The sequence below is a fragment of the Molossus molossus genome, unplaced genomic scaffold (genome assembly GCF_014108415.1).
Source record: "Molossus molossus isolate mMolMol1 unplaced genomic scaffold, mMolMol1.p scaffold_m16_p_16, whole genome shotgun sequence".
Classification (NCBI taxonomy): domain Eukaryota; kingdom Metazoa; phylum Chordata; class Mammalia; order Chiroptera; family Molossidae; genus Molossus; species Molossus molossus.
In genome coordinates, this window is record NW_023425351.1 from 2,016,798 (window position 1) to 2,033,715 (window position 16,918).

Consider the following 16,918-nt stretch of genomic DNA (forward strand, 5'->3'; position numbering starts at 1 on the left):
TTTAAATGCTCGTCCCCTCACAGATCTCAGGAAACAGCTGAAATGTAACAAGCCAGAAGGAGACTTGACTTTTTCCAGTCGTCTGTTCCTCCCCGTCTCCCTCATTCTGGTAAAAAAGAAATGTCATCATCCATGCAGTTTAAAACCAAAAGGCTAGGGTCACCGCTGAGTGTCTGCACCCTCCCCATTCATTCCACCTCCAAGTCACAGCCCACCCCCCCACCCCCCATGCCAGCCATGCCATCCGCTCTCCACACGGAAAGATGAAAGTCTGTGTCGACGACGCGCTGGTCATGCTCCCCCCTCGCTCAAACCCGGCAGTGCTCCGGGTCACACCTAGAGTCACAGTCGCCAGCACGCGACCGTGGATGGGGACACGCTGGGAGGAGCCCGCGGCTGGAGGGCACTTGGTGAAGACAGAGGGGGAGTGCAGAGCTGCTGACAGCGCCCCTGAAGGAGGGTGGCTCCAGGAGCGACGCCCGGAGCGTGGGCCTGGCACAGAGTGGGCCTCACTGAACTGTCACTCAGTGTTTGTGCTGTGCTCGGGGGCATTTGGGGCCTTGTGTGTGCTTGGCTGTGCCATCCCTCTAACACCATTCAATGAACTTTGTGAGCCCTGGTGTGTCTGTGCCGACCCATGCAGGGTGTAAATTAGGTCAAAGTCATACTAATGACAAAAGTCTCTCAGGTTCATAGGAACCCTGCATAGTTTTAGTTCTGTGTCCCCCCACCCCCAGGCTCTCCCAGGAAGTGTCTCAGCTTCATCCTGAACGTGGCTGACCATGTGCTCCCCTGCCTGGCCTGCCCCTGTGTCCACTCGGGGCACCGTCCTGCCACAGCCACGCTGCTCTCTGGCCAGAGGGCCAGCTGCCTCTTTCTTTGCACCTGGCGGTCTGTGAAACACTGTCTTATACCTGCGTGGACACGCTCTTCCTTCTGCCTCCAAAACCCTTCCCCACTCGTTATTTTGTCTGACTGGTCAATACACCCCATTGTCGTCTGTCATGACTTCATTCCTGAACAGGCCCCCGATCTGTCCTGGACACTTGGGGTTCGCTTCTCTCGTTAGACCACACTCTGTATACATCTCATCCTCCTGTGACGAGTGACTGCTTCTTTCTGGGCCACTGGTTTGTGAATTCCTCGGGGCTTATTTTATTGGGTGTTTTTCCTGAGTGTGGTACTTCACACATTAATGCATGTTTTTTAAAGAAAGGGAGGAAAATGTCCTCAGCTTACCTCAAACTAGGAGCCCCTCTTCATTTTCAAGCACATTTTATTGTGTGTGGTAATCAGATTGTGTTCTAAACATTACTTTTGTGTGCACACCCTCTGTGGTTCAGAGGCGTGTGACACAGCACGAGCCCCCAGGGGCAGCTGCCAAGTCTTGGAGGCAGGACATCCGAGTACACACCGCAGTGCTGACTCCACCTTACCGCGGTCCCTGTCCGTGGTTCTGTGGTACTGCCTCCCACGGGCAATAAAAATGCAAATTCGAAGCAACTTGGATTTAGTTAGCAAACCAGAAGCCAGCCGAGTTAGCAAACAAACAGAAAAGAAGCCCCTCTCCCACTCCTGGGCTATCACGTTTAAGCCCAGACAGTCCCCCGAAAGCTGGACGGCAGGAGTTCGTAAGAAAATGAACCTCAGAGACGTCAGAACAGAGGTGAGTGTGGCAGGGGCGGTGACCCCCGCTGTGGCCAGGAGGGCTCTGTGGCCTGTAGAAATCAGGCCTGGAGCTGCAATTTCCAAACTGCCTCTAATGGCGGTCAGAGGTAGCCAAGGGAGACAGTGAGTCTACAGTGTGGATTCGAACAGAATAAAATATTTCCGCCGCCCACGGTTTCTACACAGAGGGAAAGGAAAGAGGCAGAGAACAGGAAGGTGCTGAAGTCCTTTGCAAATGAAGGCAGTCCAAAAATGAGCCTTACATATGCAAAAGGGGAGGGCTACTTTTCTAGAAATGCTAGAGGAAAATAGAGAAATCTCTGAAGCTGTCAGATTTCAGAAGGCCAGCTATGAAGGCTGTTGGAGAAATACAGCCATGTTGCCAACAGAAAGAACCTTCCCTACCAACACAGAATAGAAATGCAACTTGTTGAGTCAACACCCACAGGTTTACAAGCGTGTGCAATTCCAGGGTGACGACAGTGTCTGTGTCACTGGGCTCACATTGGACTGGTAGGAAGACTTCAGTGAAGATTGGCGGGCGGGACCAAGACGTGCAGTGGAGGATCAACACTGAAGTTGACTCTGCTGAACGCAAGGCGGCGCAGTGTTTACGCAGCAAGCAGGTGGGACGGTGGAACGGACTGAGGATGAGAGAGCAGAGGCTGGTCGTGCTGATTTGTCTGTGTTCGCTAATTGTCACTTATCTAAATGGGATCCTGCCCTCCCAAGGAGACTGGGAGATAGGAAGCATTATCTTCCTTTTTTAATTAAATGGATTGGCGGGACATTGGTGACCAAGATTCTACGGGTTTCAAGTGTACGATGCGATGATACATCATCAGGATGTTGCGTTGTGTGCCCACCACCCAAAGTCAACTCTTCTTCCGGCACCCTATATTTGACCTCCTTTTACCCTCTACCACCCTCGCCCCCTTTTCTTCTGGGGACCACCATACAGTTGTCTGTGTCCATGAGTTTCTGTTTTCCGTGTTTGTTCATGTGTTGCTCTCCATCATATAGCCCACATACGAGTGAAATCATCGGGTCCTTGAGTTTCCGTTTTGCTTAACATGATACTCTCAGGATCCAGCCATGTTGCTGCAAATGGCACTATTTCATCTTTTCTTGGATCTAAGTAGTATTCCATCGTTACGGGATGGGGCAAAAGTAGGTCTACAGTTGTTTGTAGGAAAAAGAATACAATAACTGATCATAATAGCATAAGTATAAGCACTGTGGTGTTCTGTGTCCTCACAGCTGTCAACCTGCCTTGGCCCCACCCTGTCTAGGTATCCCATCTTTACCCAATCATCTATCAAAGACACTTGGTTGTTTCCATGTCTTGGTCCACAGTCGGGAAGAAGCCCGTCTAATGTTTAGTCACACTTAGGAAAACGTAAGGCCACTGGGTCATGAGGACAGAATTTCACACAGAGCAGGTATCTCCCCAGAGACCAAAAGTTTACCCTCACAATCTTTGTATAACTCCCAGGACATCTCAGATATCTCATATGTATACGTGTGTGTGTATGTGTGTGTGTGTGTGTAGTCCAGCCGGTGTGGCTCAGTGGTGGAGCCTTGACCCTGCACCAGAGGTCACCAGTTCGATTTCCAGTCAGGGCACATGCCCAGGTTGTGGGCCCGATCCCCAGTGGGGGGCATGCAGGAGGCGGCCAATCGATGTTCTCTTTTATCAATGTTTCTGTTTCTATCTCTCTCTCCCTCTTACTTCCTCTCTCTCTAAAATCAATAAAGGAAAAAAATTTTTTAATTAAAAAAAGCATACACACACACTCTATATGGATTTGGTGAGGAGTTGCTTTATTAAAGGAATCTTGACAGGGATTCCAACAGTCTTAACCATAGGCTCTGCACGTATCCCAGGAGTGGGCTGAAAAGGTTTTCCCTTGTACAGAGAGGCGTAAACAAGGTTTGAATGAACTGACATGGGGCAGTGGGTGAACAGTGCCATATTGGATAGTAGACCACATCCTATTTGACCCTGGGGCCAGCCTATGTTCCATGAGGGGCCCTTCTGGAACACTGTCCATGGGCTCAGGATTGTGGGGGGCCATAGTCTGGAGTTCCGGATAGAGAGAAGCTTCACCAAAGTTTGGTTAACAAGCATTTTATTCTCATTGGCCAACAGGGATAAAACAGTTCGGCTATTCATTTATGTGAGCAAGGATAGGGATTTGGAGGACCTGCGTCTAGCTGTGTGGGTCCTGTCTGAGCCATACAGGGAAGGATGGTTCTTTGCAGTAAACCATCTACTCGAATAAAAAGGAGGAGGTGTTAACTTTCCCTGTTTTTTAGGAGCCGAGGACAGGTAAAAGTCAACCTTATCATATATTAGAGAGATTATGTGGCCCATGATCTTGGTGGTATCTGGCTCTCTCCACTATAAATATTGTCAATTCACAATAGGACCAGACTCACTAGACCCTGAAGAGACCATCTAAGGAAAGGGGCAGGGGAAATTGGTCTCTTTACCTTTCTGACATGGAGAAAAGTCTTCTTATTCACCCTTCAAAGTGCAGGTACAAGTTCAGCAATTCAGTTCCAAGAAGGGTTATTTGGGTTTCTGATTCAGATAGATGATCCTTTTGATGGCTATAGGACCTTAGGCAAACCCCAAGTCCACGGCTGTTCAAGGAAGTCTTTGCAGGTTATTATAAGAGGATTAAATAAGATCACTTGTATAAAAATCTCCACTATGAATTTCTGTGAATGACAAACTTATTCTCTCCCCTTGAATAACAAAATTCAGTGGAGATGCCCATTGTAGAAAATTTTAATAATTTTAAAAGGAAGGAATGTAAGTGATTTGGCTACACTGTTTATACATGTTCCCTGTGAAGTTCACTGTCTTGAAATTCCAGTGTATTCTGTTAGCAATGACATCTCTCACCTCAAATGCTCTTCAGAGATCATTTCCGTTGGCCTGAGCACAGGGCTTGGAAGGCTAACAAAGACGCATTTGAAAGCCCTGAGAAAGTGGCAGAGATCACAGGTTTGGAGAAACTTACTGGGGAACACTAGGAGAAATGAGCTGGTCGGCTGGCCAGTGTGGCTCAGCTGATTGGCGCATTGTCCGTGCACCGAAAGGCTGCGGTTCGATTCCGGCCAGGGCGCATGCCCAGGTGGATTTGATGTCTCTCTCTCATATCCATCTCTCTCTCCCTCCCTGCCCTTTCCTCTTTCTAAAATCAATAAGCATATCCTCAGGTGCGGATTAAATATGTCAAAATGTCAAAGAGCAGACACAATTATCTCATTAGAGAAAAGGATTTGTCCATCATTTACTTCGCCATACATAATCAGACTTACCCAAGTGAAGCTTTTTGTGTGTTAGTCTTTGGATCTCTCTCAGTCCCACCCCTTAACACTCACCACTGGAACCTTGATCCCCTCACATTGATCTGAACCCCAAGACCAGATTATTGATGGGAAGGAATTCCCATCCCGCTGATCAGACACACGCACATAGCAATGAGGAGCCCCATGGGGAGAGCTGTCTTGTTCTGGCTTCGTAGGAGGTGACTGCCGTTGTTCCCTTAAGGATGAGTAGGGTGCCAGACCCAATGTCTGGAACATGCTTCTTTTTTAATCCTCATCCAAAAATATGTTTTTATTGAGGTTTATTTAGAGAGATAAACACCAATGTGAGAAACGCCCATTGGCTGCCCCCTGCACACACCCTGACTTGGAATCAAACCCGCAGCATTTTGATGTACAGGACAATGCTCCAGCCAAGCAACCCAGCCAGGGCTAACATATGGATTTTTAGCCCACATGCATGGTTTGTTCAGAATGCCTGTTTTTGTGCAGATGGACAAAACCCAACCCTAGTTCTGATGTTGTCTAGCCTAGCAACATTAAATCAATAAACTCCTCTCAGAGAGGCAAAAACATCTTTTTCTTCCTGTAAATTATCCCCAAGTCCCAAAGGGCAAGAACTTTTGGAAAGTCCAGTCGGTGTGGCTCAGTGGCTGAGCATCGACCCATGCACCAAGAGGTTCCAGGTTCGATTCCTGGTCGGGACACATGCCCAGGTTGTGGGCCCAATCCCCAGTGGGGGGCGTGCAGGAGGTGGCCAATCGATGTTCTCTCTCATCAATGTTTCTATCTCTCTCTCTTTCTCCCTTCCTTTCTCTCTAAAAATCAGTAAAGGGCCCTGGCCAGTTTGGCTCAGCGGTTAGAGCGTCGGCCTGCGGTCCTGAGAGACCCGGGTTCGGTTCCCGCTAAGGGCACATACCTCGGTTGCAGTTTGTCCCCGGCCCTGGTTGGTCGTGCGGGTGGCAGCCACTCGATGTGTCCCTTCACATCGATGTTTCTCTCTCTCTCTCTCCCTTCCTCTCTCTCCCTCCCACTCTATCTGTACAAAAAATGGAAAAATATCCTCGGGTGAGGATAAAAAAAAAAAAAAATCAATAAAGGAAAAAAAAAATTTTTAAGGAACTATTGGAAAGAGGGTCCTAGTGATACTAAGAGTTTTATGCAACAGAGACAATTTAACCTAGATGTGTGCTTTTCCATTCATGCAATTTTTTAAAAAATTTTTTCTAAGTATGTTTTTATTGATTTTCTAGAGAGAGGTAGGGAGAGAGAGATAAAAACATCTATGTGAGAAAGAAACATCTATCGACTGCCTCCTGCATGCCCCATACTGGGGATCAAGCGCAAAACCTGGGCATGTGCCCTGATCAGGAATCAAACCAGGACCTCTCAGTCCATGGGACGATGCTCAATCCTCTGAGCCACACTGGCCAGGTTATTCATGCCATTTTTATTCATGCAGCCAGCAAATAGTTATTAAATGAGTATCATGCTCAGACATCATTCTAAGCAGTAGTAGAAGGTAGTGAATAAAAAAGAATAAGCCTCTTTTGGGGTGGAGGGTGCTTCATTCTCAGATGGAGGCTTATATTCTAGTCAGAGACTTACATTCTAAAAACATAGTCTTCGATCTGAACAACAAAAACAGTAACCAGGTATTAATTTCATTGTTACTTGATGGTTCATTGTTAAGCAACCTTTGCTGTTACTTAAATTTGAACTTGCCAATTAAAAGGTCTATTTGAAATTCACTGAAGAAAATGATACAGTGGACATTTTAAATAGAGAGCCTATTAAGGGTAGATAAGACTCTAAGAAAAAGCCCAGCCAGTGTGGCTCTGTGGTTGAGTGTCGACCCTGCACCAAAAGGTTGCCAGTTTGATTCCCGGTCAGGGCACATGCTCAGGTTTGGGGCCAATCCCCGGTGGGGGGCATGCAGGAGGCGGCCAATGGATGTTCTCTCTCATCAATGTTTCTAGCTCTCTCTCCCTCTTTCTTCCTCTCTCTCTAAAATCAATAAAGAAAAAAAATTTTTTTAAAAAAGACTCTAAGAAAAAACAACTCATAGACCCAGACAGCAATGTGGTGATTACCAGAAGGAAGGGGGTAGGGGAGGGAGAAGAGGGTGAAGGGGGATAAATGATGATGGAAGGAGACTTGACTTTGCGTAGTGAGCACACAATACAATCTGCAGATGACTATCATACAGTTGTACACTTGAAACCTATATAATTTTATTAACTAATGTCACCCAAGTAAATTCAATAAAATTTAAAAGAAAAGAACATAAACATAAGTTTTGCTAACCATCTCCAGTTAACCAGTGTTTTTCTAATTTCTAGATTTAAGGAAACCAGTATTCAAACAATATGTGATGTTAAAAAAAAAAAATGCTGGCATTTGCTTGATGCTTTCAAGAAGTAAAAATCGTTTGAGCAGGTAATGGAACGCACCAGAGAGCCAAAGGAAAGAATTTTATTTCCACAAGAAAACCGTTCTGAAATATATAAATATATGTGCTTAGCAAAACTCATCGCGTATTTTTGTAAATGTTTTCACTTTTCTGTCAGCCACTCGTGAGAAATAATTTACCGATTGCCTAGTAGGTGAAGATTTGCTCCATTTGACTTAAAAGGATCATTTTAATGAGAATTACCTCCAGTTTATGGGGAAATGTAAAGACTCCGCAAATTGCATTGGGTAAAAGGGCATTTTTTAAAATGGCACTGTAACCATGGAGATATCATCTGGAATCATGAAATCTTAACCATGCTTTGTCCGGTCCCTGCCTGGTTTGAGACTTGTTCCATGCATATCCCATTCAGTTCTCCAATGTGTTCCTCTGTTCACCGGTTTCCGTGGACAGTCGTCAGTGAAAACTGCAGACCCGCAGTCACGGGAGTGAGTCCCCACGTTGGTTTAACAAGGTGACAATCGTGTTTTAGACTTTCCTGCCTGTCTTTATGTTCAAAGAAAGCACATAGACATCATGTCCTTCATCCTGCAAAGTCATGCTGGGCCCCTCAGCCGACAGCGACCTGTTCCTTGAATTTTCTGGTACACTATGTGAATACATACTAAACGTATTTTGAAATTATTCTCATTTTATTCTTCTAGATCTGAATGTTAGTCATGCCTCCTCTTTTCTATAATATTGAATCTATAAAAACACTGAAACCTGTAGCTGTATGTTTTCTTTATTCTGAATCTAAAATGTTGGGCACAGCAATATTCCAGATGGACCTGGGGCCAGTTCCTTCGCTGTAGCAGGCAGTTCGTTCCTCTAAGTGTTCCAGTATATTAAAATCCCACAGGGAGATGTTCTGACATTGGATCACTGGGTAGAGTAATCCTGTTTCCAGGGGAGGCTTACTTGACTACAGACACTGGCCACCCAGTTGCCTTTTCCAGGGGTCATTGAACTTAGCGGCTGAAGCATTTCATCTGCCAAACTGCTAGCAATGTTTTCCAAATTCAGGGTGGTTTTTTTTTAATGCTTCAAACATAGTTGATTCATTACCAAGTGTGTAGGACTTCATTGATTATTTTTCTAGCTATTTTTTAAAATGTTGAACATGATCAACTTCAAAAACTTCAGGATAAAAGGAAATGGGTGGATAAAAGACTGTCTTCATTTGATAAATATCAGTGGGAGAAAGCTGGATTCGAGCACGCGGAGGAAGTTATTAGCAGAAGTCCTTCTGATGGAACTACGTCCTACCTGCTCGCGCTGCACCGACTCTAACAAGCTGTGACGAGGAATGGGGACAGGTAGGAGCACATTCCATTAAAACGGACACTGAAGGGAAGGAAACCGTGGCTTCCTTTTATTCGATCTTATTCACAGCCTCACAGGCTCCCAGTGGAAACGAGAATCATTTTCTAAATGGTGCTGACCTTTTACAATTCTGGAAGTTAATTTCTAAAATGAGAAAAAACATTTTCCTGGGATGACACCAGTGTTGATCCAGGCAGTGTGTGAGCTGCAAAGAGCCTTGTTGATCGCAGCTGCTCTGCACCTTTGCCTCCAGGACAGCCAGGTCCTGGGACTGCTGACCTTCAGACGGATGCAAACCCGGCCCGCGGCCGTACTCAGCCCAAGGTCTCCCCTCGTCCAGCCTGGCCGTCTTCACAGTGGCTCTAAACGTGAAAAACACGAGCTCCAAGGCAGCCGGAGATGAAGAGACAGAGATCTTTGGAAACCTTAAAAAATAATAATAACAGCCCTGGCCGGTTTGGCTCAGCAGTTGGAGCATTGGCCTGCAGACCAGAGAATCCCGGGTTCGGTTCCCGCTAAGGGCACATACCAAATAATAATAATAACAATACTACTAATAATAAATTCTTATCAAGCAGAACCAGAGATGTATTCTGGATCCCATCTGCACATTTGATAGTTTCCCATTGCCACAGTTCTCAGGAAAACATTTTCACAATGATCAGTAATGTTTCCTAAAAGCGACCTTGGCGAGCTCGGCCTGTCTGCTGGAGGAAACGCTCCCCTGCCGTTCAGAGCAGGTGACCGGACAGGCATGGGGTTCCCTGGGCCTGCGCTGTCTCCGAAGGTGGGGTGGCTTCTCTGAACAGGCAGAAAGCCGAGGGGTAGGACACACAGGGACAGAGGAGACTGATTTCACGTGAAGACTCAAGTAGAAGGGGGACAGAAACAGTATTTTCCGTGTCCACTGCCTCCAGGAATAATGCTGAGTGTGTTAATACACACCATTTCTTTTATTTCCGAGACGCCTTGAGGAGTCGGGACTCGACAGATAGTCGAGGTTTGGAAAGGTCACGTGACACCCCCAGGTCATGCTGCGACTGAAAAGCAGAACCAGATTCAGCAGGATCCATGAGATTCCAAAACCCTTACACATGTTCACATCAGTGTTCACAAAGTTCATGCACTTTAATTTGTGTGATACCCTAAGTATTTTTGCCATATATACCACTGGTAGTACTTTTAACTTAAATTTTTAAATTAAATTGACATTTTCTTCCTTAAAATAAATGTATCTTTAGAACCAAATTTTAGTTCATCTCAATAAATGAAAAACCAAGTACCCCTCTGCATAAATATATAGTTAAAATAAATATAATGAAAGGGCAAAACTTTTTTTAAAAATTTAGCTTGGTAGTTTTATATGACAAAAAACAAACAAAACAAAAAGCAACAAATTGTTTCTGTATTCCTCTCTCCCCTCTCCCCACCTCTGTCTCTCTCAAAATAAAAAAAATAAAAAATAAATAAATATTAAGTACAGTGCAATTTTGGTGCCAGGAGCTTAAGAGAAGGTACGGCTGACCGACGACGCCCAGCAGGGCCAGCAATCCCTGCACGCCAGTCAGAATTCTGCACTGCACTGTGTCTTATGTGTAGTGAGAAGTTTGTAAAAGCCACATGTAGTCCCATTGTTTAGAAAAGGTAACAGCTGAACAGTTGCTCGGTCAACGTGATCAGTAGCGTAAAAATTAATGAACAGAAACGTCATTTCAATTGGAGTGGGGGGCTGTCACACCCAGTGGATCAGCGCCCAGCTGGGAGAACCCGGTCAGCTTCCCCTTTTCCGCCATAAATGAGCTCCTGTCTTCTGTTTCCCTGGATGGTGCCTGGATCACCAGCAGACCGCTGCCTCGGGCTGCAGTTCTTTGTTGTTCCCAAACACCCGCTTTTGCTGGAGAAATATCTGGCCATCTGTGTGTTCAAGGTCAGCAGCGCTAACAACAATACAGAAGATTCCTGCTGCTAAGTCGCTGCTCCTCTGTGAAATGTTCTACCACTTGTGTTAGCCATACATCTCTTGTTTTACTTTTATTCCATACTCAAGGATATATATATTTTTTATCCTTACCCGAGGACATTTTTCCATTTTTTGTTCAGGTAGAGTGGGAGGGAGAGAGAGGAAGGGAGAGAGAGAGAGAAACATCGATGTGAAAGGGACACATCGAGTGGCTGCCACCCGCACGACCAACCAGGGCCGGGGACAAACTGCAACCAAGGTACGTGCCCTTAGCGGGAACCGAACCCGGGTCTCTCTGGACCGCAGACTGACACTCTACTGCTGAGCCAAACTGGCCAGGGCTATTTTTTAACGTATTATCAGATAGCATAGTGAGAGAGCCACACGGACTGGGTGCCTCCCACACGACCTGACCAGGGCCGGGAATGAACTGCAACCGAGGTGCGTGCCCTTGACCAGAGTTGAACCCTCAGCTCTGGTCCTCAGGCCGACACTGTAACCACTGAGCCAAACCGGCCAGGGCTGTCCACATATTTCATTTCACCTTTTTTGCTTTTATTTATTTATTTTTATTTTTTTATCCTCACCCGAGGACATTTTTTTCCATTTGTTGTTCAGATAGAGTGGGAGGGAGAGAGAGAGAAAGAAACATCAATGTGAAAGGGACACATTGAGTGGCTGCCACACGCACGACCCAACCAAGGCTGAGGACAAACTGCAACCGAGGTGCGTGCCCTTAGCGGGAACTGAACCAGGGACTCTCGGGACTGCAGGCCGACGCTCTAACCGCTGAGCCAAACCGGCCAGCGCAATTTTACCTTTTTTGCTTTTATAGATGCTACCTAAAAATACAGATTACCTACACTTTTTAAATTATTTATTAGTTATAAATCTCAATTAAGAAAAAAAACAGAAGCGTTTCTGGTATTAAAGAAGTCACAGGACATCTTAAAAAGGACAGTTTCAGGTAGAGCTGTAAACCAGGTGTGTTTATCCCTTATATTTTCCTTCTAATATGTTAATTATGTGGCTTGAAATTAAATGCGCTTTTCCTGTAGATGAACATTATCTTTTTCGTCTTTGTCAAGTAGAAGTCAGTTCTGGGTTCAGGGCCACCCAGGCGCACCCGAGTGGCTGTGTGGTTGTTGCTCAGACACGGGCAGATTGCCAGTGAAGGTCGCTCATGCTCAGGGGGACTTGCCTGGAGAGCACCGGCCCCCAGCCCGCAGGCCACCTCCCCGTGCAGGAGGGGAAGGCACGCTGCGCTGTGCGGGCGCCCTCCCCGCAGCTGCTTTGGGGGCTGTCCTTGAGAAAAGGGCATCGAGGGTGGCTCAGTCGCCCCCTTCAGCCCACGCCCTCGATGCAAACAGTCAGTGAGTATGTTTTCAGGTTTTGACAAGGAGAACTGCATTCATGACCTGCAGCTCCGCAGAGCAAAGGTCAGGACGCTTTTCTTGTGCACGCCCAGCAGCCAGCCACACTGAAGCTTCCCAGCAGGAAATGAGCCTTCCGCGCCTTATTTCCAACCCCGCCTCCTTCCAGAGGGATTTTGTGTAACTGGGCACAAGCCCGGAGCAAAGGAAGGGGAGAGAGATCAGATGGGGTGTGGAATGGGCAAAGGACAGCGAGCTGTTGTTTTCTTCTTTACAAAATGGGTACTTGCCAAGTCTCATGACCTCTTTTGAGATGATCAGAGTACTTGAAGAATATACTAAAGTGATGTCCCCACCAAGATGACCTGAAGAAATAGGATGGTTAGTAAACGTACCCACACAGTGGGCACGGTATTGGGAGCACCTTGCCCTGCAGAGAAGGCCCCCAGAGGCCCTGAGAAGGAGCCTTAGCCAGTGCCAGCCATCCACACCCACCCTCAGGGTGCTGAGCACACGCCCAGCCATCCACACCCACCCTCAGGGTGCTGAGCACACGCCCAGCCATCCACACCCACCCTCAGGGTGCTGAGCACACACCCAGCCATCCACACCCACCCTCAGGGTGCTGAGCACACGCCCAGCCATCCTCACCCACCCTCAGGATGCTGAGCACACGCCCAGCCATCCACACCCACCCTCAGGGTGCTGAGCACACGCCCAGCCATCCTCACCCACCCTCACGGTGCTGAGCACACGCCCAGCCATCCTCACCCACCCTCACGGTGCTGAGCACACGCCCAGCCATCCACACCCACCCTCAGGGTGCTGAGCACACACCCAGCCATCCACACCCACCCTCATGGTGCTGAGCACACGCCCAGCCATCCACACCCACCCTCAGGGTGCTGAGCACACGCCCAGCCATCCACACCCACCCTCAGGGTGCTGAGCACACGCCCAGCCATCCACACCCACCCTCAGGGTGCTGAGCACACGCCCAGCCATCCACACCCACCCTCAGGGTGCTGAGCACACGCCCTGCCATCCACACCCACCCTCAGGGTGCTGAGCACACGCCCAGCCATCCTCACCCACCCTCAGGGTGCTGAGCACACGCCCAGCCATCCTCACCCACCCTCAGGGTGCTGAGCACACGCCCAGCCATCCACACCCACCCTCAGGGTGCTGAGCACACGCCCAGTCATCCACACCCACCCTCAGGGTGCTGAGCACACGCCCAGTCATCCACACCCACCCTCAGGGTGCTGAGCACACACCCAGCCATCCACACCCACCCTCAGGGTGCTGAGCACACGCCCAGCCATCCACACCCACCCTCACGGTGCTGAGCACACGCCCAGCCATCCACACCCACCCTCATGGTGCTGAGCACACGCCCAGCCATCCACACCCACCCTCAGGGTGCTGAGGCACACATGTCCACATTGTCCCAGAGGACCGGTGTCATTGTGTTTGCTGAGGCAGCCATTGTCACAGTGATCCTGCATAGTTTGGGGTCTCTGCACACAGGAAACATATAAAATTTCCTTTATGCAACGCAAAGAGTAGCACACCTACCTTCTACCATGAGTTCAAACCTTTGGGTTGTAAAATTTGATGAACAAAATAGAACCAGAGGTGTGGATACGTGGACACACTGACAGCTGTCCGAGGGGAGGGGTTTGGGGGCTAGATGAAAGAAGGTGAAGGGATTAAGCAAATATATGTGTGTGTGTGTATATATATAATGTTTATAAATGTTATGTTTATATAGTGTTTATATATATAAACACAGATACACAAACACACACACGCACACGCACACACAAACACAGACAGGAGTGTGGTGATAGCCAGAAGGAAAAGGGGGTGGGGGTAGGTGGAGTGGGCCAACCGGGGGAACTGAAGGCAGAGAGAGACTTTGGGGTGATGGGCGCACAGTGCAGCATGAGCATGATGTTGTATTGAGCTGTACACTTGAAACCTGTATGGTTTTGCAAACTGATGTCAACCCAATAAAATCAACCAGTCAATAAAGAGACTAATAGGCACTTCCCTTGTACAAACACAAAGGCTGGAATTCCATGAAGAACACATTAGAATAGCATTTCATTTTTAGAAATACACCCATGTGGTCAGGAAGCGTATAGTCTAGAGGTCAGGAGCCCAGGAGGAAGGACAGAAAACAGTGACAGGAGAATATCCAAAACCACGTGATGCGGCCGCCCCCGGCGCTGCTTCCCTACGGATGGAAGGGTTTGGTGCTGTGGCTGGAGGAAAGACTACCAAGGGTATATAATTTGTTTATTTTTAGTTGCTTGATTTATGAGAGTTTTAAAATCAGCATTGTTAGGCACTTATCATTAGGGATCTATTTATAAGTATAGCACATTTACAAATCTTCTAGGAGTACTTTGAAAAAGGATTGTCCAATTAGTTTATCAAATGCACTCAAGCATTGTAAATGCCATTTGTGAATTTTATATTGTGTTTTTAAGTACTTTGTTTGTCTGGTTTAACTAAATCTTTCTGAGGATGAAATAATTCTTAAAATCTAATAAGTTAAATGTATCAACATGGTGACCTCGTGTTTTCTTGGAGTTTCCAGTTTCATGCACAAACAAGAGATTTGGACATAAGACGTCAAATCATCAAACTGAAACTATGTCTCAATCATTTTTTTTCCCTAAAGCCTCTTTTATGGAGAGACTCTGATATTAAATTTATTGGGGTGATATTGGTTAATAAAATTGTTTCAGGTGTATAATTTTGTAATACATCATCTGTATATTGCATTGTGTGCACACCATCTGAAGTCTAGTCTCCTTCCATCACTATATATTTGACCCCCTTACCCTCTTCACCCTTCCCCCAACCCCCTCTGTCTGGTAACCACCATACCATTGTCAGTGTCTATGAGTTTTTGTTTGTCTTGTGTTTTCATTTTATGCTTCTGTTTTATATCCCACATGTGAGTGAAATCATGGGGTTCTTGACTTTTTCCGTCTTACTTATTGAGCTTAGCGTGATATTCTCAGGGTCCATCCACGTTGTCACAAATGTCAGTACCTCGTCTCTTCCTTCGGCTGAGTCATATTCCGTTGTACGTATGCACCACATCTCCTTTATCCAATTATCTAATGAAGGCACCTTGCTTGTCTCCGTGCCTTGGCCACCGTGAGCAGTGCTGCAATGAACACAGGGGCGCATGTGTCTTTGGGAATAAATGTTTTCAGATTTGGGGGTGATACCCAGAGGAGGGGTTGCTGGGTCATATGATAACTCTATTCTTAATTTTTTTCAGGAAATTCCAGACTGTTGTTCATAGTGGCTGTACCAGTCTACATTTCCACCAGCAGTGAATGAGGGTTTCTTTTGTCCACAACCCCAACACTTGTTATTACTTGTCTTGTTAATATTAGCTGCTCTAACAGATGTGAGGTTGTATCTCATTGTAGTTTGGGTTTGCATTTTCCTAAGAGGTAGAGAAGTTGATCATTTTTTCATGAATCTGTTGGTCAATATATGTGTTCTTGGGAGAAGTATCTATCTGTTCAGGTCCTCTGCCCATTTTTTATTTGTATTTTTTGTTGTTGAGGTGTATACGTTCTTTCTATATTTTGGATAATAACCCTTTATTGGGGGTGTTGTTTTCAAGCATTTTCTCCCATTCAGTTGGCTGTCTTTTTGTTCTGTTGGTGGTCTCTTCTGCTGTGCAGAAGCTTTTTAGCTGGAAATAATGCCTTTCACTTATTTTTGTTTTTACCTCTCTTGCCTTTGAGGTGAACTCCATAAACTCCTAAGACCCATGTCCATAAGTTTAGTACCAGTGTTTTCTTCTAGGTCAGATCTTTAGGTCTTTGATTCATTTGCAGTTCATTGTGGTGCGTGGTGACCATCTAATTTCATTCTTTGAAGGTGGTTTTTCAATTTTCCCAGCACCAGTGATCGAAGGGGCTTCCTTTTCTCCCTTGTATGTTTTCGGCTCCTTTGTCGAAAGTCATTTGCCCATGTACATGTGAGTTTATTTCTGGGCTCTCAGTTCTACTCCATGGCCTGTGTGTCTGTCTCTGTGTCAATATCATGCTGTTTTGGTTATTATCGCTTTGCAGTCAGGGACTGTGATACTTCCCACCTTGTGTTTTTTTGTTTTGTTTTCTTTTGTTTTTAATACTCAGTAAGACGGTGTAGAAGGAAAATTCCTCCAAATAATAAAGGCTGTATGGCAAACCCTTGCTGATATTATTCTGTGGTGAAGAGCTGAGAACTTTTCCTCTAAGATCAGGAACAAGGCAATGATGTCCAGTCTCGCCCTTATTCAGCACCGTCTGGAGTCCTCGCCAGAGCAGTCAGGCAAGAGAAGGAAAGAAAAGGCATCCAAATTAGGCATGAAGAATTAAAAGTGTCACTACTTGCAGACGACATGATTCTTTATATAGAAAACCCTAACGACTCCACCAAAAAACTACTGGGAACAAGTACAGTGAAGTTTCAGAATGCAAAATCCACGTACAAAAACTCAGTGTGCACATTTCTGTATACTAACAATAAAATTTCAGAAAAAGAAATGCATGAAGCCATTTCTTTCACAATTTCAACAGAAAGAATAAACTTGACAAAGGATGTGACGGCACTGGACACTGAAAGCTACAGAACGTTGTTTAAAGAAACTGAAGAAGACACAGGAGAGGGCGAGAGTCTGTGTTCGTGGACTGGGAGAACTGACATGGTTAAAATGGCCAGAGTGCCACCAAGGTTGTGTGACTCAGGTCAGGACCTGGCCTGGCTTTTTACCCC

General features: G+C 46.4%; 1 protein-coding gene across 2 annotated transcripts in view; it reads left to right on the forward strand.

Annotated features, from left to right (window-relative positions):
- RALYL (RALY RNA binding protein like) overlaps positions 1-16,918 on the forward strand; it is a 255,020-nt gene that overhangs the window by 236,846 nt on the left and 1,256 nt on the right. The window lies entirely within an intron of this gene.